Genomic DNA, 25,335 nt, shown 5'->3' on the forward strand with positions numbered 1-25,335 from the left:
TGTCCGACAGTCTGGTGACATTAAAACTGATGATTTCCCTGTGATTTCCAAGTCGCAATACCATTGGTGGTGTTTGCTTCACCACCTGCCCCCCTAGCAGCTCCCTGCCATCCACCGTGACGACCTGCAGGGGCAGCGTGGCAGGCAGCAGCTGTATAGCGTGTTTATCGACAAAGTCCTGCCCTATAAAGTCCGCATTGCTTCCTGAGTCAATGGTGATTGGCACGTCCATGGTGAGTCCATTGGGTAGCTGGAGCGATGCGGTGAGCCTCACCACTGGTTTGGGTGGGAGGGGGTCTGTGGGCTGCAAAATCTCTGGGGACTGCTTCACTGACACATCTGGCTGGGCCCCAGTGCCTCTCTCTCCAGCCAGACTCCGTCGTTTCCCTGCTGTGGTTCCCCTTGCTGAGTTGCTGCAGTTACCATTGCTGAGGCTGCAGTGTGCTTGTGGAGCCTCTGGGGACACTCTTTCGCCAGGTGCTGCAGACTTTCGCAGATGTAACACTTCCTGTTCCCTCTAGGAGGCTTCGCTTTGACTGCTCCCGGTACTGTGGCTCTGGTTGCTGACTGAGCCCTGGCACCGCCAACCTCCATCGGTTCCGCTCCCCCTCCTGGCGGAGGCGTGGATTGCGCACGCACAGCTTCCCTGGGAACGAAGGAGAACCCTCTCGCTGATTTGCGCCCTCCACGTCCTTCGTCCCTGCTCCATGGACGTTCCTCCAGCCGCACTCCCACCGCCAGCGCCCTCTGAACGACCTCCTGCGTGGTCCGGGGTCTCTCCCCCCTTGCAATTTCGTCTTTAACCGCACTGTTCAAGCCTTCCCAAAATAGATCTCTGACTGGAGCTGAATCTCTGTCCCATTCCAAGGCACTGACTAATGCAAAAAAGCGGGCATGGTACTGTCTTACGCTGGCCCTCCCTTGCTTCAGCCCATGCACCTCCTTCCGGGCAAGATCCACGTCTATGCTAGATAAAAAGCAGCCATCCATCGCTTTAATAAAGGCATCCGCGGTTTGGAGCGCTGGATCCTTATCCCTCCACAAATTGCGCAGCCATGCTTTAGCATCTCCATGCAAATGGGACATGATAAATCCCACCTTCTCTTGCTCATCTCTAAAGTCTTTGTTCAGCAGTTGCAGTGCACACTGTACATCTGCTTTAAAGTTGGGGTACATTTGTAAATTCCCATCAAAGTGAGAGACTAGACCGCCTGTTCTTCTCCCCAATCCAATCCCCTCCGGTTTGGGTGTCAGTTGCCCTTGCTTCGTAAGCACTTCCAACCTGACCTGGAGATCCCTGTAGGCGGCAGCTGCGTCCTCCTCTCTCTTCCTGGATGCAAGTATCTCGGCATTCAGACGTGTCACTGCTTCTCTGAGTTCTCCTATCTGCTGTTCGGCCGTCATATTGTCTGCCGTTCGTGAGCTGAGTCGCAGGCACCCTCCTTCTCTCCTCTCCGCGAGGCCGTAGATGCCCACAATTGGAGACGGAGCTTACTGTCAGAGCTGCTTCCAGATCCTAGCTCACAGAGGATCACGCTAGCCAGCGATCATTTAGTAAAAGTCTTTATTGAGTTACAGTTTCCATTCTCAAGCTGCTGCGTGCAACTCTACGTCTTATGGGTTAGACCGGCGAAGCTCCGTCTGAGTCTCCGCCCCTTGTACACCAACTTAATATCCTAGCCTTACTCCACCTTTTCCGCCTGACTGTTCTTCTCTGGGTCCCTCTGCCCCCCGGGGTCTCTTCCTTCCTGGATTCTTCTGACGCCGACCCCTTGGACCCTCCTGTCTCCTTGCGCCGGGCTTTAGGACCTGGCTCCCTTTCCGGGCTGCTTACTGCGCCACCTTCCTGTGCATTTGAACTTGGCGCGCGCGCCCAACCTTCCACTTTCCGTCTGACCGTTTCATCGCTCCCCGATGGAGGTGTGGCCACTCCTGACTCGTGCCCTCCCTCCTGTTGTGAGCTGCCAGCGCTTGATACCTGACGCCCTTCCTCTCCCCTGCTCTCTGTTGGTGACGCTGGTCCCGATTTCCAACTGCTCCCCTCTGAGCCCCCTCTGGCCCTTTCCTCCTGGGGTGTCCCCCTAGGCTCCCCCCTTGCCCTGGCCACTGGTGCTCCTTTCTGTGAATCTTCTGATTCACTGGAAAGACTCGGAGATCTTGGGTCGTCGTCATCACTCATCCTTTCTTCTGCCTCCTCCCCCTCGCTCTCTGTTTCCTCCCTTGCCCTTGCCTCTGCTCCTGAACCCCTGACACATGTGAAACAAATTTACACACGTTAGTCTGTGTTGCACAAATTATTCTCCGATAAGTGAGAGTCAAGGATCAGGAATCAGAAGCTAGGAGTCAAGCAACAAACATAGTGGAGGCTGTTGTTGCTCTAGCAAAGTCCCAGCCTCCCCTGTAAGCTTTTATAGGCCTTCCAAATCAGAGGGAGAGAATAAATAGATGGAGGTACTGCAACACCTTCGCCCACCTAACTGCCCAGGGAACTCTCCAACCTCCAACTTTGGTCATCCGCACACCATCAAGGTTTTGCTTAAGCAGCTTTGGACAGCTATAAATACAGTCATGCATCGTTGGGCATGCATCGTTAAGCCAGTTTATATTTAAACATTCAAAGCACTTTGATACAAGCTTCTCCTTATCCTAGTAGAGCTGATCTTAAACTCAGTGTTCTCTGAAACACTCTTCAACTGCTGAAATAAAAACAGATCACATTGCATTATTGGGGAAATTAATTCCAATTTATAAATCATAAAACTCAAAACTCTTTCTCCAGATTAATGTGTGCACATTAAATAAATTCAACATTTATTTGAATAGCAACTTTGGCCACAGCTGAGGTGGGTAACATGGGGGTGCCATATTTCAAACAGTAAAAATCCAGACAGAAATGTTGCTGAGCTTTTTGCCAAAGTTGTTGAACTTTTGAGGCAAAAACGCTTTTAAAAATACCGTTCTTTAGCTATTTTTATGGGGAAATGGCACTGCCAACATGGGCTGCCATATGCCTGGATTTTCCTGGACATTCTCCAGATTTCCACCCAGACACTGCTGCCAGCTGTGGTATTCCAGATACGTCCAGGAAAATCCAGACGTGTGGCAACCCTAGGGTCCCAATGCATTTCTGAGCAGAAGGTTGCAGGCTCTCATGCATTTCAAACATTTGGGTCATTAACGTCTCCTTTCTCTTCCCTTAAATCAGAGATGAGGAATCTTTGGTCCTTCAGATGCTGATGGGCTCAAGCTCCTATCAGCACCAACCAGTACAGCCAATGGACAAAGATGGTGACAGGTTCTCCATCTCAGCTTTAAAATGTCTGAGCTGCTTACAATTGTAATATTTCCCTGATAAAAAGCTATTAAGGCTGTATACAGGCTATTATTTTAAAGCACATCTGAATCACATTCTTTCTGTCTAATAATTTTAAGAACTGTAGTTTGTAAAGGACTGCTGGGAATTGTAATTCTGTATAAACAATAGTGCCCAGAATTCTTTGCAGGAGAGAATGTGCATCAAATGAGCTTTAAAAGTGCGATGTGTACACAACCTGAAGTTCAAAACATATTTCCGCTCAACAAAATGTACATCCTACGTATGTTGACCTCTTTGTAACTCGGATGGTGGTGGTGGGGAGGTTTGCATTTTTTGTACATGTTGTCTGCTTGTTTCCATACTTTAGCCATGCTGGTTTATTGATTTTAGCAGTGATTTAAGGATCGTCATTTTATGAATATTAGTTCTGTGGATTTCAGCTGCGTTTCACCTACAGTTTTATTATGCACACCACTTAGAGATCGCTTTCATTAAATGGTTTATAAGTCTTTCCAAATATATTAAAAACTTTTATTGGAACTGGAAGAGCAGGAGGCAAATTTACAAAGAAATGGACACCGTGATGTGTTTTTATGTATTTCCTTCAGTCATACACGCTGCACCCCTTCAGCTGTGTCTTCTCTTTTCTCTTCCAACACTGTGTGGATAAAGTAGATTAGACAGAGAGGCAGGCAGACACGCAGGCAGAATACAGAGCCAGACCGAGTCACAAACCACGCAAACAAGACAACTGAACCATCACGTTCCAAGGTTTGTCCAAGTGGAAATGTTCCCTAGGGTGGGAAAGAGACACTGAACCCCCGGCTTGGATTTTTCTCTTTCCTTTGCTTGTTATTCCCCCCGCCTGCTGTGTGTTAATGTGCTCTATCAGGTCCCAACCATGGTTGAGTGAGGATGCCCGAGGTCATTCCATCTTTACTTTGTTTGGGCCGCTTGCCAAGAAGCTAGTAGCAGAAGTGTGTTTTTTTTAGAAAATTAAATTTGACTCAAGCTCACCAATGAATCTGTACCAAAGAACTTCATATCCTGTGCCTTGGAGCAGAGGCAAGGGAGAACGCCAGCAGCTCAGAATGGCCCAGTCCAGAATGAGGCGGCTGATATTGGTCTAGAATGGCTCGGCTTCTTCTACTGGCAGATGCGGTTGCACGTAGAATAAATCAAGTGAAAGCCTTTCCCGCCCCCCAATTAGGCACAACCTCTCTCCGCACACACAATACCTGCCTTTTTCTATTTTTATTTTTTTCCTCATTGCCCAGGACCAAACTTAGTGGTGACAATTAAGCCATATAACATTTATTTAAATAGCCACCGTAGAGGAGCACTGGGACAGTGGTGCAGGGCTTGCGTTGAAACCCTTCCCCTTCTTTCTTCTGAATTCCTAAGAAAATACTCTCTCCCCAGACACTGCTAGTCTCAGGAGGAAAGCTCCCAGTCAGTGTGCATTGCAAAGATGTCTGATGCCTGGTGACTGGACCATGTTTTCCTGAGTGCTGGGAGTGACTACTTCCTCTTTTAACCCCTAATATAATTTTTATTGAATTTTCAATTTTTTCACAAATTGATTTCAAATTAAATAGTTAAGTTGTTTCGCGTATTGACTTCTCACCCATACCTCCAAAGTATTTTTGTTCAAACCCTTTTCTGCTGCATTATATGCCAAACTCTTATCTGTGACAGAAATCCCTCAACTACAATTACTTCATCATTTTTATTCCACAGCTCCTATCTCGAATCCTGTCCGCGATTTCATTTGACTGTGGGAGTAACTACAACTGCTTTCCCACTGCACTTTCTGCCTTAAATATTTTCATCATTTGTTTTTTTTTAAATGTGTGTGTATACACACACACACACACACACACACTTCTGAGATTGCACTCCCACATTGTACTGCTGCCGCTGTAGGCTAATAAAAGATGTTTCAAATGATAAAAAGCAGCCAAGTTGCCCCCTGTAACAATTTCCCACTGTGCTTTGCTCTGTTTCCTTTTGTTTTCTCTTTTAAATTAGTTAATTGTTTGAATACAGTACTCCTCCTCACAAGCCCTGCAGTATACAACACACCCAATTTAAAATCAAAGGCACGGTAGGCTTGTGTGCAGCAACTCACCCACTCTTCATCCATTGCATTGAGGCAGGGTATCTTGCCATCACTGATGCTCAATTGGGACTAAGTTCAAATGCCACATACATTTGAAAGGCCCTTGCTATCTATTTCTCTCACTTTGTAGCAGAAGACATTTATTTCTCCTTGGGGTATGCATTTCTCTGCAAATTTCCCATAATGTGAGGATTTTGTTCAGCCATCAAAGGCATCTTAGGTGGATATAGCATTGTGAACAGGGATGCTTCAGGAATTCATTCTTTGTGAATATGCAAACAAACTGACGTGCTCCGCGACCAATGTCTGGGTTGGAACCTAGTCATCCTGAAGATTTTGCACTCTGAATTTTACGGTGCACATCTCAGCTTGAAAAATACATTCAAAAATGTGCATTTTACAATTAAATGCAATTTGAAATGTGTACAGTCGTACCTTGGAAGTTGAACGGAATTAGTTCCGGAAGTCCGTTTGACTTCCAAAATGTTCAGAAACCAAAGCACAGCTTCTGATGGGCTGCAGGAAGCTCCCGCAGCCAATCGGCAGCCACAGAAGCTGTGCCGGACGTTCGGCTTCTGAAAATCGTTCGAAAACCAGAACACTCATTTCCGGGTTTCGATCGTTCGGGAGTCAGTTTGTTCAGGAGCCAAGGCATTTGAGATCCAAGGTACGACTGAGAGAAAATATGTCTTGAAATGCTGGGTTTTGTGGCAAAATAAGTTCAAACATATGGATTTAAATATAAATTTCCACACAGGTTTGTCACACAGACTTGAAACAGAAGACTCATATTTTTACTTTAGAGAGCAGTTGTTATTATCCATGTAGAAATAAACTGATGGGTGATGTACATTCAAATTTGGTTTGTCAGTTGCAATGCACTTTGAATTAGTTTTGCTCTTCAGTGATCCAGACTGTGGGCATTTCCAAAGATAACCAAAGCCTCTGCTAAAGATGTTTTTGTTTTGTTTCCTAGATGTGTCTCTGCAGGATGCATAGGTACGGTACTCTGCGATCCTTTACATCAAGAGGTATATAGCCAAAGGAAATAATATTTTAAGCTAGCCACCTCCACACATTTTTCTGCAAAGTGAGGTTCTGGGACAATTTTTCCCACTTCTATTATTCCATTCTTTTGTGCCCTGGTATGGCCACATCTGGAGTACCATGTCCAGTTCTGGGCACCACATTTATGAGGGATGCTGATGAACAACAGCACAAAGTGAACAGTAGCATGAAGAGTTTAGAATGCAAGTCCTATGAATTAATAATAATAATAATAATAATAATAATAATAATAATAATAATAATAATTTATACCCACCCATCTGGCTGGGCATCCCCAGCCACTCTGGGCGGCTTCCAACAAAATATTAAAATACAATAGTATATTAAACATTAAAAGCTTCCCTAAATAGGGCTGCCTTCAGATGTCTTCTAAAAATCTGGTAGTCGTTTTTCTCTTTGACATCTGGTGGGAGGGTGTTCCACAGGGCGGGTGTCACTACCGAGAAGGCCCTCTGCCTAGTTCCCTGTAACTTGGCTTCTCGCACTAAGGGAACCACCAGAAGGCCCTCGGCGCTGGACCTCAGTGTCCAGGTAGAATGATGGGGGTGGAGACACTCCTTCAGATATACTGGACTGAGGCCGTTCAGATGAAAAAGCTGGATATGTTAAGCCTGGAGACTATAAGATTAAGGAGAGACATGACATGACAGCTGTCTTCAGATAACTGAAGAACTGTCATGTGGAAGTTGAAACAGACTTGTTCTTTCTTGCTCCAGCATGCAGAATTTGATCGAATGGGTGGAAATGGCAAGGAAGCCATTTTTTTATTTTTTGCAAATATAAGGAGAACCATCCTAATGGTAGGAGCTATCTGACAGTGGAGCAGGCCACCTCAGGAAGTGGTGGTCTTTCCATCACTGCAGCTGGAGAGCAATCTGTCAGGAGTGCTATGGGTGCAAGATTCTATGTTCTGCCTCTACTATGGCTGCGTTCGACCTCCACCATTGGAGAAAGTATGCCTCTGAATACCAGTTGCTGGGAGTTGCAGATGGGGAGAGTTCTTTTGTGGCCATGTCTTACTCGCTGGCTTCCCTTGGACATCTGGTTGGCCATTGTGGGAGCAGGATATTGGACTAGATGAGCTGATCCACCGGGACATTTTTAATGTTCTCAAGATGCCTGCACTGAGCAGGTGGTTGATCTAGAGTTGGTGTCCCTACCAATTCTAGAATTCTATTATTCTCAAGTCCGACAGAACAGCAAGGGCCTCCTTATATATACAGAGAGAGAGAGAGAGAGCGCACCTCAAGCAAGGCTAATAATACCGGAGCAACTATTTGGAGCAGGTCTTCCTCCTTCAGCTCATTTCAGCAAGTCCTGCAGCAGTAGCTCCTACCAATCAAGACGACGCATAAACAGGACCGCTGCACTGTGTCCTCACCTTGATCACAAATAGTTTCTTATTAAGCATCTTTGTTTTCCCAGCTCTCTTATCAGGAGCTTTTGCCAGAAGCATTTCTACATGATTGTGCTGTGGGCCAATTGACTGGAAGCAATTTCCTCCACTAGCTCCCTGTGCCCGGTGCCGGCTAAGAGCCTAGAGTGCAATTCAATCTCTCAGAGTGCTGCTGATATAAACTTGCAAAATAAGCCTATTCTACTGGGCTCAGTCATGGGCTGCAAAGCAAATACATTTTTGCCAGCCCCACCATTCCCTTTAAAGGGGCATTCCTTGCTCTGTACCACAAAACAAGGTGGGGTCATAAATATGATTAACAGTGTTGTGGCCATCCAGCAGGATATGATCCCTTTTGAGGAGTTTTTGTATGTTAGAATTTTAAAATGGCTTTTGTGAGCACTGATGGATAAGAGGTATTTAAGTAAGCATGATGGCATTTGATGGCTGGTGGCTACTAGCTGCTAAAGCACACTCCACAGTCTGGGCAGGGGTTGAAAGGAAACAATTTTAAAGCTGGAAAGTAGCCACTTGGGAGTTTTTGCAGCTAGCTGACAAAAAAGAGCTAGAGCAGGGGAGTGGTAAGGGCATGAATTATAGGCACTGCTTCTCTCTGATTGTACTGTTTTCTGAAAAGGCTAGAATTGATGAGTGATCTGGGCATACCAAGTTATTCTTCTTTTCCCCTCTTAAGATGCTTTTTTCATACGGATACTGTTGTATTCCTGATGATGTCATCAGGAGTATGCCTGGTGTAAGCTTCCTAGACCCCACCACCACCAAATTTTATCACCTTCCTATTTACTTACGTGTTGGAGGAGACTCTTGAGAGTCCCATGGACTGCAAGAAGATCAAATCTATCCATTCTTAAGGAAATCAGCTCTAAGTGCTCACTGGGAGGACAGACCGTGAAGCTGAGGCTCCAATACTTTGGCCACCTCATGAGAAGAGAAGACTCTCTGGAAAAGACCCTGATGTTGGGAAAGATTGAGGGCACAAGAAGAAGGGGACGACAGAGGACGAGATGGCTGGACAGTGTTCTCGAAGCTACCAGCATGAGTTTGACCAAAATGCGGGAGGCAGTGGAAGACAGGAGTGCCTGGCGTGCTCTGGTCCATGGGGTCACAAAGAGTCAGATACAACTAAACAACTAAACAACATTTACTTACATGATATAAGTAACAGGGAGAGATGGAGCACAAGTACTCCAGCTCAGATTCACTGTGTTATAGAAAACAATCCCGGGGGGGGGGGTTATTTGCCTCACAATGCAGCCAAGCATTATGAGCAGAACAACTTTGTATTATGAACTGGGTAATTACAAGCTTTGGCAGCATCACTGAACAGAAACATCAGATCTGCACACCTGAGACTGAATGCCAGAGGGGTATTTGCATTAGTCTGTTGCAGCAAAAATGACAAAATAGTCTAGTGGTTCATTAAAGACTTCCGAATACGTTAACCCTTTTCAGACATCCTGAAAGGTGGGAGGGAAAGACTGAACATTGTCCCAGCTTCTGACCTCCATGTGTTTATTTGAAACAAAATCCTTGGGCTGGCAACTGTATGTTCACATCTCTGTGCAATCAGGAATCCTTTTTCAGGGGAGGGATGGGGAGAAATTCAATTCAGTTTTCATCTAAAGGTGAACCAAACACATATACTACGGTAAAGTGTGCCTATAAATGCATACATAAAGGAATATAATATAATGCATAATTTTGTGTTTATTAGGCAAAACTGCATACAAAAATGTGTCTATTAGGAGAAATTCACACTAAAATGCTGGTGACTTTTCATGAGGATGTAAAATAATTCCAAATGAATGTGGAAAACTGAAGGCGGGGAAAAGAAGAAACTGAAATGGACAGATTTGCCCATCCCTATTTTAGGATTCCCCATGCCCCACCCCCACATGTTGAAAGAAGGTATGCAAAATGCAGTGGGTCAGAGTTCTCTTTGTTGCATCAGATGCATCTAATGAACTGGGTTCCGGCTCACAAAAGCTTATGATTCAATATAGTTTGGCACCTTTGGCACCTTTAAGGTGACCAAAGTCTCTCTGTTTGTTGAGGCTAAATGAATATGCAAACCAACTCCTTACAAAGGATACGGATGCCACAAATAATATTTCCTAAAATGGAGCTGACTTTCCTTTCAGTATACCAAGACCACATGTGGTGAAGAGAGTCCCCACAGTGCCCCATCCCATCCTCAGGAAGTGGGCTCTGGTATCTAAGTGGCCACAATATCACATTAATGATTTAGACCCCACTTAAGCACTACCTGGGACGCGGGTGGCGCTGTGGGTAAAACCTCAGTGCCTAGGGCTTGCTGATCGTAAGGTCGGCGGTTCGAATCCCCGCGGCAGGGTGAGCTCCCATCGTTCGGTCCCAGCTCCTGCCCACCTAGCAGTTCGAAAGCACCCCTAAGTGCAAGTAGATAAATAGGGACCGCTTTCTAGTGGGAAGGTAAACGGCGTTTCCGTGTGCTGCGCTGGTGCTGGTTCACCAGTGCAGCTTCGTCACGCTGGCCACGTGACCTGGAAGTGTCTTCGGACGGCGCCGGCTCCCGGCCTCTTGAGTGAGATGAGCGCACAACCCTAGAGTCGGTCACGACTGGCCTGTACGGGCAGGGGTACCTTTACCTTTACCTAAGCACTACCTGAGCCATTTGGTTGTGGCAATCCCATGCTACTCTGGTATAAAGCTTCCGCCCCACACGATAAGAGTGCATAGTTATGTACCATTCCCACAATGCTCCTGTCTTGAGCACACCTTGAGAGCAGACTATGTCACATTTAAATTAGGCCTCAGACAATTACTGCTGAACACGAAGCATTGTAGCAGGATGACAGCTGCAATCTGGCAGCCATGATATATAGGGATATTAATTTCTATCTATTTCAGAGGAAGAGTTGAGTATCAATTCCAGCAACACACTTGCTGTCAATTCCTGACTGTCTAGGACCATCAGGCTCACTGTGGTGGGCTAATTAGGTTTCCTCCAGTCCTTTTGAAAAAACAAAAACAAAACAAATTTGAAGATTCGAAATGCAAAGTCTTAACGAGAAGATGAATCTTTAGGGCAATGAGAGCCTCCAGAAAGTCACATGAAGGGGGCAGGAGAAACCCACAGCATCTATCCACTTACAGGCTTATAGACTGGTCATCTGTAGGCCACTTTTAAGAAGTATATATGATAACACACCAGGATCTGGTTTTGTGAGTTACCAGAATGAACAGCCCTCACTAAACCTGTGGCAAGAGTTTGGACTTCGCATCTCTCAAGAAGGCGGCAAAGAGTGCTAGATTGGATACTGAACGGAGATTTCTTGGTGCAAATCACTGGATTCTAAAGTTCACTGAATGCCCTTGAGCCACTCACGCTCTCACTGACTTGTCTACCTCACAGGATCAGTGTGGGGCTAAAAACGTATGCCGCTGTTGGAGGAAGGACATGATGCAAATGTGATCAATATAATAAACTCCCCAGAAGGGCCTTCCACACAGCCCCTTGGGTGATCATTATAAACTGATATTTACGAAGTGGCACAGCTGTGCAATTGAGCTTCACTCAAAACCACCACTCCTATTGACAGATATTCTCCCCAGAGAGCCTGCTTAATATGCTTCTCTTCTATTGATCGCTGCAGCGAGTCGCCATTAGTGGCGCCCCCCTCCTTTCACTTGTGTGGAGGAGAGAAGGAAAAGACAACAGAAGACTCATTACAAGGGAGAATGAAAGACGCGCTCACAATGCCACAAGATGAGAGCTGCAGAGCCAGATGCCAAGCAGAGTGGCACTCTTCTGCAACCTGCACGGCGGAGGCTTGTGAAGTAAGGCCAGCAGCATGTATGTGATTAGCAAAGCCTTTCAGCTCTCCCTCCCTGCCCACAAGGAGGGTATCGATTATCTTTTGTTCCTGCTTTATGAACCCATTCGTTAATGGGCTGGGAGCTTGTAAATGCTCATTGGATTTCCTATCAAAGTGGCCTGAATGAACGAATGCAGGCATCTTTATGAGGAGGAGAGTTAGAGACCTGCTGGCACCGGCTAGGAAGCTTCAATAATCACACTTTCTCTGTTAAACGCCCACCTCGCTCACCTTCTCCCACACCCTCTCTTCGGGGGGGGGGGCTTCTTCGTCCCAAACGCTGAATTAACGTACTGCATTAGCAGGGAGAAGTTTCCTCCTCCAGAAAGACAGTCACTTTGGTGACAGCGGGGGTTCTTTATGGCAAGGGTGGGAGTGGAGTTCAACTTCTCTGAAAGTGCAATCAATAGTGGCAATTCTTGCTATTTGTGGTTGATATTTCAATGGCACAGCTGTAAGTTTAATTTAATTTATTACCGTCGGAGTTTGATGGTTTCAGCTTAGCAGAGTGTAAACTGGTCTTTTCCCAGAAGCCTTTGGCACAACTCCTTGGTTCATGTGCCCTACCCGAAACAAAGTGTTGCATTGTGCAGAGTCCTAGCCACTCCATTCCATTCTCTTGTCCCCATCAGCTTTCTCCTTGCTAACCAAATGTCAGCCCACCTTCTGTACTAACTGAGCATGAGCATCAGTCCTCCTTGGTCTGTCTGGAGGAAGGTTGATGGGGGGAGGCGGGACACACACCCAAGCGGAGTCCCCTGTTTTCTGTGGAGAGCTGGAGACCTAGAGTGAGAAGGAAAGAGAGCTTGAAGAATGATGGCACTACAATATTGAAAGGGAATGGAGAATGAATCACATTAGTCCTTTTTCCTTTCTTGGCTTTAAGACTGGTTTCTACGTTTTCTTTTACAGGCATGCAATTTGCAAGTACACGTTGTGCAGCAGAGACATATGTGTGCACACACAGAGCACAGAGCACATAATCTATTCAGCGGATGGACATGTCCTCAGTAAAACAGATGCTTTGGGATCAATTTGCCTTGCCTTTTTCAAACCTTTGTAGGCGTACAGAGAAGTAATCACATGCCTTATAAATACAGAATGATTATACATTTAGAAGCCCTTTGTCAGTTTGTGTATCAAAGACATTATCCCACTCAGGAAAGTCAAAGAATTTCTTTGCATTCCTGAGACGCCAAGGACAGTGCCTTAGATCCCTTCAGTCTGGTGCAAAAGATCCCACTTCCAGCCAGAGACTTATTAACACAAAGCACAGGGTGCCTAATGACAGAAGAGCAGCCCTCAGTGCTAATAAATTTAAATTGGGGATAACAGAGTTGCCAGCTGTCAGTAATACATCTTTTGAAAATCCCTCTAAGGGCTTCTGCCGGAAAGGCAGGAAATGAACTTGCGGATCTCTCTCCATCCACCTTCACCCATGTCTTAGTGACTCAGTGTGAGCCTTAAAGGAACCTGGCAACCAAAAACTTCCTCTGGAATGATGGAGGTATCATATTCAGCCGTCCTTTGTGGACCTGGAAGAAGAGTGAGTATAAACCAGATGGTTCTAATCTGTGAAAGTAAAGCGGATGGTGGGTGTGGCAGAGAGACGTCACTGCAGCCCAAATTCACTTCAGCCTAAATGGGCAGGAATCGTCTTCTGAAGCAGACTCTTCTTGCTGAAGAAACTGCATCTACATAGGCTTCCAGAAATTGGTTTCCCCTTTCATGGCAATTTATGTGCCTGAAAGCAACAACAAGATGTATGAAATGGATGCTACAGCATACTACCATGGCTAGCTCTAGAAATCTTCCCAAGATGGTAGCACCAAGACATCTTCAGGTGGGCCATTTCCAGCTCTCCTTTGCAACCAGGAGGTAGCAATTTTACCTGATGTTTAAGAAGTCTCTTGCTTATAGAATCATAGAATTATAGAGATGGAAGGGATCCTAAGGGTCATCTACTCCAGTCTCCTGTAATGCAGGAATCTCAACCCACGATCCCCCATCCAATGTGAAACCATACCAGATTCCACTTAGCTTTGCAAATATGCTGCCACTGTTATTGCTGCACCACTTTGATCCAGTTAAAGTTGACCAGGTAAAGATTTCCATGAAGGGAAGACCAAACTGCAGTGTAGGCAGAATGAGTGTTGGATGCTGCAATTCCCACTGCCTCTCTGGCAGCAATGTAAAGAGAGGATCTGCATCCTAAGGTTTCTGCATCTATTCAGAAGTAAGTGCCATCAATTGCAGTGAGATTTGTCCCTAGGTAAATAGGTACAGGATCACAGCCTGATTTTGCATTGTGACTCTTCTCTAATGTAGCTAGAAATCAACGTTTTACTTTTATTTCTTTGTGAGACTGTTTTTGTGTGTTCTCCTGTGCACTCTAGCCAATAAATGTTTCTTATTTAAGTAAAGGCAGAGTGCTAACCTGGATCGATTCTATAAGGCTGGGGTGGCTAACCCTGTTGCCCTCCTGCAGTCCTACACAGTTACCATTGAATTCAGTGGCACTTAGTCCTGGCTGCATAGGTTAAATTTGCAAAACCCGCTGAGCTTTACGAAAATATCTTCAGTCAGTTGAAATGTAACCTTAAGCTTTTTTTTTATTAGAAAAGCAAACAATCTTGTGAAGAAGTGCTACCGTTTATACTGACAGTGGTTCTCTGGGGTCTTATGCAAAAGATAGACCACTAGTCCATCTAGCTCAGTATTATCTACACCAAGGACAGGAAACCTTTTTGTAGCCTGAAAGATTCTCAGGAACATTCCAAGGGACACATGCCAGCAGCAGGCAACGCCAGAGGCAAACATGGGCAGAATAATGGATGTGACTTGTGCCTTTGTGCAGTAAGCTAAAACCCAGGCACACAAAAGTCAGAGGTTCCAACACACACAGCTTTCTCCACCCTCCACCCAGGGAAGTGAGTGACACGATCATAGTACAAGGACACAGCTAGCCTGCCAGGCAAGAGCACTCTAAAAGAATACCACAACTCCCACCATGCCTGACTACTGGCCAGGCTGGTGGAGGCTGATGGGAGTTGGAGTCAAACAACATCTAGAGGGCCACAGGTTAGAAGCTCCTGTTTTAGAACCACTTGTTCACACCTAGAGATGTAGAGGAATTCCAACAAAAACAGACATGGGAGTGGAAATTGCTGGTGTTCGCTTATCTGTTCTGTGTCTGGGATGGAAATAAATTCAGTGAATATGGTCGGTATTTGCTGTCATTGATGCTTTCAGTCCCCAAATGATACACAATTGGTTACATTTTTACACATTTGCATTGTGCTTCCTTCACATTGCATTGAAATGAATGGGCTGGAATAACGTAATGAAAATGTAACCTATGTAATTTACATAATTAATTACAAAAGTTACGAAATTACAGGTAATGTAGATTTTGACAAAAGAGGGGCTACAGCGGAACAGAAACTCTGATTCATGCAACGAATTGCAGGTGCAACAGGAAACAATGCCTTGTCACAGCCCTAGGTATCCCTTAAAACGGAAGCAAAACATTTCTGTCTTATCTCTATCCTTGTTCTTTGCTGAAAAATACTTAAATCTGCCCCCTCCCCTTGTTCCGACATCCAGCCCAATTTAGAACATTAATTAGTGGTGAATTAGCAGCGTAAATCCTATCCAAAGCCTCAGACCCACCATGATGAATTCATCTGAGGAGCCTGGAAAATCTAGTGTTAATATCTTCCTTTTCTTCATCAGGCAATTACTTTGCACACCATTTGTCGGCAACTCTTGAGTGCCCACCCTCAGCCACAGCACTGGAATATGGAGCTTGGGCCTGGTCAATTAATTATTGAATGGCTTATTATTTCACACTGATAGATGATTAAAAGTACAAACATGCACATACATACAAGCATCTGCTCAACAATTACGTTTCATCGAGAGCTCCTCCAAGGCGTCTGCATGGGCCTTTTAACCCCACAAATCCCATTTTGCTACTGACTTGCCAGCATTAACACGTTCGCAGCTCACTTAACTGCTGTGATGGCTTCTTATGAAGGCCTTTATAATACAGTGGTACCTCGGGTTAAGTACTTAATTCGTTCCGGAGGTCCGTTCTTAACCTGAAACTGTTCTTAACCTGAAGCACCACTTTAGCTAATGGGGCCTCCTGCTGCAGCTGGAGCACGATTTCTGTTCTCATCCTGAAGCAAAGTTTTTAATCCGAGGTACTATTTCTGGGTTAGCGGAGTCTGTAACCTGAAGCGTATGTAACCTGAAGCGTATGTAACCCAAGGTACCACTGTACAGGTCCTTTGTCCACGATCATTAACGGGGGAGGGAGGTGTTTTCTCATAATAGTCTGAGAAATGCACTCCTGCCATTACGTTCCCTATTGGCCATATTGCTCATGCTATTTTTCCCAGTGCTGAGCTGGACATGAGAGCAAAGGGGGCGAAAGCTCTGTGCATGCTGCTGATCCCAGGTTCATTTTCCTACTAAAAAAATAGATAATGGCTAATAAGGTGGAGAATGAACTCCGCCTGGTACCCTGCAGAGTTGCTGCCTGCCAGCACAGACAGCTAAACCCAGAGAAGGGCTTCTGATGAAGCTCTCAAAGCACAAACAAGCAAAGGAGAGAGAGAGATGATGTTTCAGGTATCCTAATCCCAGGTCAATATTTTGAATTGGGCCTGAAACAAAACATGAAAAGCAGAAAACAGGGGAGGGCACCAACACCCACCTGCTGCCTCTAGCATAAAGGTAAAGGGACCCCTGACCATTAGGTCAAGTCGTGACCGACTCTGGGGTTGCAGCGTTCATCTCGCTTTATTGGCCGAGGGAGCCGGCATACAGCTTCCGGGTCATGTGGCCAACATGACTAAGCTGCTTCTGGCGAACCAGAGCAGCACACGGAAACGGCGTTTACCTCCCCGCCAGAGTGGTACCTATTTATCTACTTGCACTTTGATGTGCTTTCAAACTGCTAAGTTGGCAGGAGCAGGGACCGAGCAACAGGAACTCACCCCATCGCGGGGATTTGAACCGCCAACCTTCTGATAGGGTTGTTCCTGTTACTGAGTGGTAAACATTCCTGTGTAGGTGGCTCTTTATATAACAGGATGATCATAAAGTGCTTGCTACTCAGGTATTTTTTAGCAATTAAAATTTGGATACACGTGCAGCCGCATTACAAAAAAAGGGTGAATGCCAGAATTAATCTGGTTACCAATATACCCAAATTAAATCAAATGCCAGCATATGTTAGCTGGCTTACAGAGACCCCATGGGGCCCGGCTGATTTAAAAAGTCAAACTAATCACCAGGCTTGGCTTTTGTTTTCTCCCTCTGGCAGGCATAGCTGTTGTGATCCTTGCTGCAGCCTGGCAAATGGCAGTGTGTGATCTGTGTGGCTGTCACAAGCGTACAGCATGCTTGGCAAGCTTCACTAAAGCCCAACAGAAAACACAGAATGATGCCCAAATGGGCAGCCTAACAGTGGAGCTACATGCACCCTATACATTTAAGGTATTTTTATGTCACTGTCACTTATGGCTCACACAGACACAGAACCCGAGGAACTGTAGTTTGTTAAGGGTGCTGGGAACTGTACATATGTGAAGGATAAGATACAGCTACCAGGATTCTTTGGGGGAAGTCATGACTGTTAAAGTGGCATAAATGTACTTTAAGTGTGGGTGCGACCCTGCTTTAAGTTAGGGCTGAGTCATACAACTATTGCACACACAGAAGCTACTTGATAATGCACCAGCTGCACCAGTGAGGACTTATCTACATAAAGGCTGTTAGTATTCACACAAATGTTGGGTGTTTATTGTGGGGGATGGGTTAGGAAAGTGCTAAGGTTCTTAGATATAGAGTAGAGTTCCAACTCTTACGGCAGTCATGCACCCCGGTTTTCTAAAGACAGTCCAGTATTTGCATATGCAAATCTATATCTTCTTTTCTTGGGTTATGCATTTCCTCCTCTTGAGCGAGATGGTAAGTGGCCACTTTACCAACTCTTGAAATAAAGAAATCATGATACCTCGACAGTGCTTGGAAGTGAAACACAAGAAGATGCCTATACTGAATCATGTGTCTCAGTACCGTCTACTCAACACTGACTAGCAAAGGCTTGCAAGGATCTTCGAATAGGGCATAAGAAGAGCCCCGCTGTGTCAGACCAAGGATAGTATCATATTCTCACCAAGGTCAACCAGATGCCCATGGAAAGACTGACCATCAGCAGGACCTGAGCGCAGCAGCACTTCTGATTTCAGCAACTGCTGTTTCAAGGCATAGTGACTGCAGCACAGAAATCTTTCCCAGCCCTACCTGGAGATGTTGGGAATTGAACATGGGATTTTAAAAATACAGCATTGAGCAACAGACCTTGCTACAGTACTTGCTTTTCTGATAACTGAGTAAAAATCAAGTGGAAAAACAGTGTTCTCCCCATACCCATTGGTTCACAACCTGAATATAAAGTGCAGTACAGACCCTTAGTATTTTTATAAGTCTTCAGCCCACACATGTTTTTTTCCCATTAGCAGCTTCACATTAGTTGAATGGTTTTTCATTATCTTGTTTATTTTTCTGCCCCACTGTCATGTCAGTTCAAAAGGGTTTGGCAGATTTTTGTAGTGCTTTAAAAGCACACACAACCTTTCGACCAAAGGCAAGAGTAGACAAAAGGCAGTGTTGTGTATACCAGAGGCAGTGATGGCTTTCTCTTGCCACATAAACTTTTCTTTAAAAAAAAACAAAAAACCATCTCTTAGACTAAAGTGTCCTTTAGCTTTAATTGATTAGCCAATCTGTAGAAAACCCAAGAAAATATGGGCTATCTTCCCAGTGCTCTTTGGCAGAAAACCAGGAGAAGTTATCACTTCTGGGTAGAACCAAGTAGCTTGCAAACACCACAGACGTAAACATATTGGCACAAAACTTCATAAAAGAGTATTAGTATTAGCGATAAAAGCAAAGTTCTCCAAGGTTAATTGGAGGACTTTACTACTTCAACATTTTTCTTCAGCTTGTATAAATCCAAAATCCAAGCCGGAGAAGAATTAGGGAATTCCTTACTCCCCATTCCTACCAGACCTTATAGTCACCCAAAGCACACACACTCCTTTCCTTTGCACATGCACCACTACTCCTACTTCTGCAACCGCTTATAATGTATAAGGGACAGCCCAGGATGTTTTGCTGCTTGAGGCAACAGAGAAAATGCCACCCCTCACCCCCATCTCCTTCTCTTCTGCTTGTCTGCTGCCCAATTCCAGGAAAGCTTGGGTAGACATACAAGTTTTTCATAGGTTTTTAAAGGTCCTTACTGTCTCTGTTTTGAAATTTATCAAAGGGAGGGCATTTTAGATGGTGGGTGCAACCACAGGAGGCCTGCTTCTGTGCTGTCACCAAGTGACAATCTGTTCATGCAATGACCAGCAAGTTTTCCTCAGAAAATCTGAAAAGACTGCCTTGGTCTGTACCAAGTGAGGTGATCTACAAAATATCCTGGAACCAAGTTGTTTAGGGCTTTAAATGTCAACAACTAACTCGACTCAGTAGCTAATAGGAAGCCGGTACTGATCTTTCAACACCAGTGTAATACTGGGTGTCCTACTAAGCACTTAGCAACTTTATCTTTATGTTAGCTACAGCTTTCAAACCACTTGCAAGGGTAGCCCCACATACAGCACATTAACAGTGCCTCTAATCATGAGGTCACCAAAGTATGAACCACAAGGCTATCTCTGTCCATGAATAGCTGTAGTTGGCATACCAACCAAAGATAGAAATGGGTGCTCCAAGCTACTGAGGTCACCTGACTTCTGGTGAGATGGATGCATCTAGGAGCAACCCCAAACAACGTACCTGCTCCTTCAAAGGAAATGCAACCCCATTCAGAGTTCATATACAACCCAGTTCACGCACTTTGGAACCACCTATCCATACGCGCAAAATGAAAGGTAGGGAGAAGGAAACAGCTTGCACGTGCATGTCTTCCTCAAAGAAAGAACAACAATTCCCTGTGGTGTGATGTACAAAGAACTAGACTCCATCCTGGTAAACAGGCCAACGAGCTAGGCTTGACTAGGCCTCTGCATTCTCTAACTTCCTTTACCTAATAGAAGTTGCTGTCGACAAGCAACTTCCAAGCCACAGCCCAGCCTCATGTCAGAGGAGAGTGAACAATTAAAGAGACAAAGTACTGAAAAATGCATAACAAAAGCCCTGCAAATGGGCATCAGGAGCTCCAGGAATGAAGCTGGCACATGTTAATGATGAACATGTTTTTGGTTAATCTTTAATGGGCCACAACTAAAGTGATGGATCTGAGATGGTGTCAGCTGGGAGGCACACCCGTTGAGGGAGAAGGCCTTTTCATTCGATATGACAGCCCCCAGCCTCCTTGTGCTCTTTTTCTCAAGTTAATTTCTCCAATTCAACAAGCTTTCAAGGGACATGGTTAAAATTGAATTTTGAGGTTTATGTCACTCCTTATCCAGGCAGGCTCCTCACAGCCAGAAGGGCAGCACAGGAGCTCCAAGGAAACCCTGACAGAAGACAATATTTCCTCGGTCACATGGAACTTCACATCCAAAAGAAACAGCTGCTTACCCATCTGGACACAAGAGTAAGTGCTCAAGTCCCCCAGCAACATATGAATTTTCTCTTTTCTGGGCAACACCAGAGTGTCATTTTTCTGGGCCTGGTACAAACTTGTAATACAGGTCCCTGACCCCACGAAAGGCCTTGTCCATTTTGAAAAACTGTAGGATTGGGTAGTGTAATTTAAAGCACCTTTGAAACACACTCTTTCCCTTAAAGAATTCTGGCTGGTGTAGTTTGTTAAGGGTTGCTGGGAACTGTAATTCTGTGAGGGGTAAACTACAGTGCCCAGAATTCTTTAAGGGAAAGAATGTGCTTCAAATGTGCTTTAAAGGTGTAGCGTATACTGTACATGACTAAACACTGTGGCGTAATACTTAAAAGTACACCAGACTATGATGTGGAAGACCCAGATTCAAATCTCCACTCAGCCCTGAAGCTTGCTTGGCCTAGTCACCATCTCTCAGCCTGAACTACTTCACAGTTATCGTTAAGATAAAAGAGGGACCATGTATACCACCTTTTGATTCTTGAAGGAAAGATGAGATACAAATGTACTAAAATGTAATAATTCTTCTCCAAAGCCTGGCTTTCGTCTCTTACAGAGTTTTCCTCTACATCCTAAGCGACAAATCAAGCAACAAAATATCCTCATTGAATTATGCATGTAGCCAACAGGTTTGTACATTGTTTTGTGGTCTTTCTTGTAAACCCTGTTGTTGTTGTTGTTGTTGTTGTCTTGTTTGTGTTGTTTAGCTGTTTGTGTTAGCGGGCTGGTCATGGTCTATCTGATTTCAACTGTGAGACCCTCAAGGCAGTGGTAGTCAAGCACAATATGGTACTGAATACACAATGAAACAACAGAAGAGATCTGAATGGTGAAACTCTGCATCTCATGTAGTTGAGTCAGCTTTGATCTTGACAAGAGTTCTCAGTTCATTTTTGTGGATGGCAAAGCATTCTATCAACCAGTCAAGCTGCATGCAACCTTGTCACATAGCTGCTGGCATTCACAGCTGGTCTACTACACCACTTCATAAAAGAAATGAGAGGGGGGTTCTTTTTGTATACTTGTAGGGAGCTGAGTTATTAGGAGTTAGGAACTGGACCACAGGACTGTGTGCCTAGCACAGAAGAAAAGTATATTTATTTTTTTAAAAAAGTGGAGAAGGCTCCAACTCTGAGCTGGAAAGAAAGTTGTCAAAAAAGAATAGGAAGAATTATTCTGCATCTATGATCTGGAAATTTACGTCAAGGTTTGAAGAACATAAGATGAGTCTTTTGGATCAGGCCAATGGACCTCTAGCCCAGCATCCTGCTCTCAGAGTGGCCAACGCCTGTGGGAAGCCTGCAAGTTGGACATGAGCGCAACAGCACTCTGCCCACCTGTGATTCCCAGCAATTGGTATTCAGAGGCATAACGTCTCAGATGGTGGAGGCCATTGTGCAGCCCTGTCAGGGTCACAAAGGACTGTGAGTTGAAGGCTTGGCATCTGGAGAGCAATGGAGAGTAGAGATTTAGGTGTGAGGTGTGGTTATGCTCTTACTATAATGCCTAGGCCCAGTAGTACCCTTTTTCTGGTGCTTTGAGCAATGCCAGGTGACTGAATCTAACTTAATTTTCCCACATCGCAGTGCATCACCCCATTGGGGACTTAAAATGGCAGCTCGGCCCAGAATCTTGGTGCTGCTCAGAGCATCTCTGCCCAACACTAATGGGAGACAGGATCCATGGGAGGGCACTTAAACCGGGCCCCAGTCCTACTGAGGGCTCTCCACGTCCCAGCTTCATTCCCCATCGGACACTGCTACATACAGTGTTTCTTATATGCTACAAACTGGCAACCATAAAAGTACTATGCAGTGCATGACTGGGTTAACCTGGCCGTAATACACAACGGTCCCTGAAATAGGTCGCAAGCATGTCTCATATGCTCCTGGTTGAATAAACAGTCATGCTCCAACCCTTTTTCTCTCACCCCAATCGCAGCAGCGGTGACGACTTGATACCAAAAACCCAGAGGAGGAAAATGTCACGAGAGTTGGAGATTAGTAAGGGGACTTAGAAAAAGAACCCATTTTTAAAAAATTGACTGCGGAGCTCGATGTTGCCAAGCAATAATTTAATCATTTGCTTCCTCCTCACCCACAACCCGGCTTCTTTTTAGTGACATGAAAAATCCTGATAATGTTGCAGAAACATGGATTGCTCCCCACAGCCAGTGCCAGATCCTAGGGCCCTACATCTCTCTGTGTGGAAAGGCTGCCATGAAGGGAAATGGCATCTTGCAAAGCCCTTTCCCCTCTGACTGCTGGCCTTAGTAATGTTCTCTCTGTGCCAGCAGCCCAGGCACCCAGGAGAACAACCCAACACCTGTTGCAGGTGGAAAGCCCTAAGGAAATCAGGCTCACAGTGGGACTGCTGTTCCTCTATAATTATTACAATTTTAATCATTTCTTTTTAATAATAATAATAAAATCTTTTCCTTAAGCCATCTTGCACTGCAGAAGCTACCGCTGCTGCTGCCATGGTTACGGTTCCAAGCTAGCCAATGCTAGCAGCAAAACCACAGTCTCCTGATAGTGTTGAACCTGTGAGCTGTGCCATCATGCAAGCGCCAGCCATTGTGCTGGCAAACTGGCTGGCATTGCTCTTCTGCTATATATTTTCCTGCATTTAAACTTGAGAGATCGTGAGAAGCAAAATCTCTCATTAGCAATGGGCTCATTTCGTGTGATCAGCCTACAATCTCCGCCCCACCTATATGTAATTATTGATTTATTGATTTAGGCCTTTAAGATCTGCATGAGAGGCAACAGCTTTTGAGAGAAAGACTAAGCTTCTCCAATCACTACATCTCCAAGCTGTTGATTCCTTCCCTCTCACCTGTTGATTTCTATGAACTTGTTAAAAACAAGGAGATCAAGATGGATACAAACCAAGAGTGGGATGGAGTAAATCCTGAAAAGACAAGACATGTGCAGGGGTCAGCAACCTTTTTCAGCAGGGGGCCGGTCCACTGTCCTTCAGACCATGTGGGGGTCAGACTATATTTTGGGGAAAAAAATAACGAATTTCTATGCCCCACAAATAACCCAGAGATGTATTTTAAATAAAAGGACACATTCTACTCATGCTGATTCCCGGACCATCTGCGGGCCGGATTGAGAAGGCGACTGGGCCGCATCCAGCCCCCAGGCCTTAAGTTGCCTACCCTTGGACATGTGTATGGAGTTGTGGTGGTGGAATGACTTACGTGGAATAATTTAAATAAGTTTAAAATGACAATGCGCTGAATTAATTAATTACTTTTTTAGGTTGGCAACTGTTGTTTTTGTTTGCTCTAACAAACCAGGAATATAGAAGCCATTCCAAAGCATGAAATGGTGGCATCTATCAGCTGCCAACCATGAGCCAGACATTTGCCAACAATATGCTATATGTTCCTTCCCTTTCTTTATCTTAGTAACTTGCCTTTCACTCATGAAAATTCTGTTCATGGTTTTAAAACCATGCCTGACTTTGAGTAGGCTCTTTGTGACATCCATACTTAAGCAGAGGCACCTGCCATTAAATAAAATTGCAGTAATGTTGTCTCTGTTTTCCAATACATGAACATTTAACACAAATCTTTGTAAGTATCAATTTTTACAACACACACACATACACATTTTCAGGCTTAATGACTTATCAGTGTCAAGCTAATAAATAAAATAATTTTGGTTAGAATGAATAATACAACTGTTACCGGGAACATTAATATTTCAGTCAGGAGAAGCAAGAGGGGAGCTCAGGAAGACAAAGATGGAAATGGCTCTTAAGCAGAACCACTGAAGTACAGGGCCTCCTACCCTACCTCCCTGAGCCACTCCAGAAGGATACGTGGTCAACAGTATTGAGAGGTCAAGGAAAATAAGCAGGGTCACACTACTTTATCTGCTTTCTGACATGTTATCAGCCAGGGCAGTTTCAGTACCATGACCGAATCTGAAGTTGGACTAAAAGGATCCAGGTACGTAATTATCTTCCTCCAAACATGCCTGAAGATGAGTTGCCACCATCTTCTCAAGCACCTTGACCCAAAAGGAGATATCCACCACTCATGGTGGTTTAACACTTCTGGATACTGGGAGGTCCTCTTAAGGAAGGGGCATGCTACCATGGTGAATGGTGAATGGTGCCTCCCCTTCCTTCAGTGAAGCATTACTTATCCCTTGGACACACCTCTGTCCAAAGCTGAGCAATTCTTCCCTAAAGTGTCTCACAGATTTGTTAAAGCAGTCTGCTGCCGGCGTCAGAGCAACACTTCCTTGGCCAGATGGCGCAGTCACCACTTGAAAAAGCTGTGCCAGACAGCTGCTGTGAACAGAATGGGAAGTGGAGAAGTGAGCTTGTTTCACCACCACATGACAGACGTCGGAATGCAGCCTCACTTGTGCTTCGTCAAGTTCAGAGCAAGATTTATGCCACCTGTACTCTAGCAACTCACCTCCTGTTTCACTGCACACAGGTCATTAGGGTACCAATTTGCCCTACATGTTCCACAGTGGCAGCAAGAGCACTGAGGAGCGATTGTGTCAATGGCACTGTGCATCTCACCATTCCATAGAGTGATAATAGCCTCAAAAGGAGAGCCTGTCATGTCAGCTGGAAAATCCTCCAGAGCTTGCAGGAATCTATCAGGTTCCATAAGTCTCTGTGAGCAGACCATATCAAGAAGAAGCGCCAAGGATTTTCAGTGGCAGCTTATGTGCTGTCAACTGTAAAGTATATTCCATTCTGCCTCCCCAATGTGCAATGACTATAGTGAGTAAGTTGGAAATACTCTCTCAGACACACACCCCAGCCCTGCTTCCTTGGGAGCCATTCTGGGGCCTAATTCGTACATGCCATCAGCAGCATGAAAATAGCTACTCAAAAATACAACTTTGTGGAAGCAGTTCTACACTGCAAACC

General features: G+C 45.0%; 1 protein-coding gene across 7 annotated transcripts in view; it reads right to left on the bottom strand.

Moving 5' to 3' along the window:
• LOC309527894 (uncharacterized protein) overlaps positions 1-25,335 on the bottom strand; it is a gene marked incomplete at its 3' end in the record, with an annotated part of 212,564 nt that overhangs the window by 113,318 nt on the left and 73,911 nt on the right. The window contains exon 4 of one of the 7 annotated variants that reach the window (XR_014217408.1): positions 12,447-12,563. The exons of the other annotated variants lie outside the window; for them this stretch is intronic. Of the gene's footprint in view, positions 1-12,446; positions 12,564-25,335 lie in introns of those variants that run through there. 7 annotated transcript variants of the gene reach the window in all.

The sequence above is a fragment of the Podarcis vaucheri genome, assembly GCF_965113315.1.
Source record: "Podarcis vaucheri genome assembly, chromosome: 3".
Lineage (NCBI taxonomy): Eukaryota > Metazoa > Chordata > Lepidosauria > Squamata > Lacertidae > Podarcis > Podarcis vaucheri.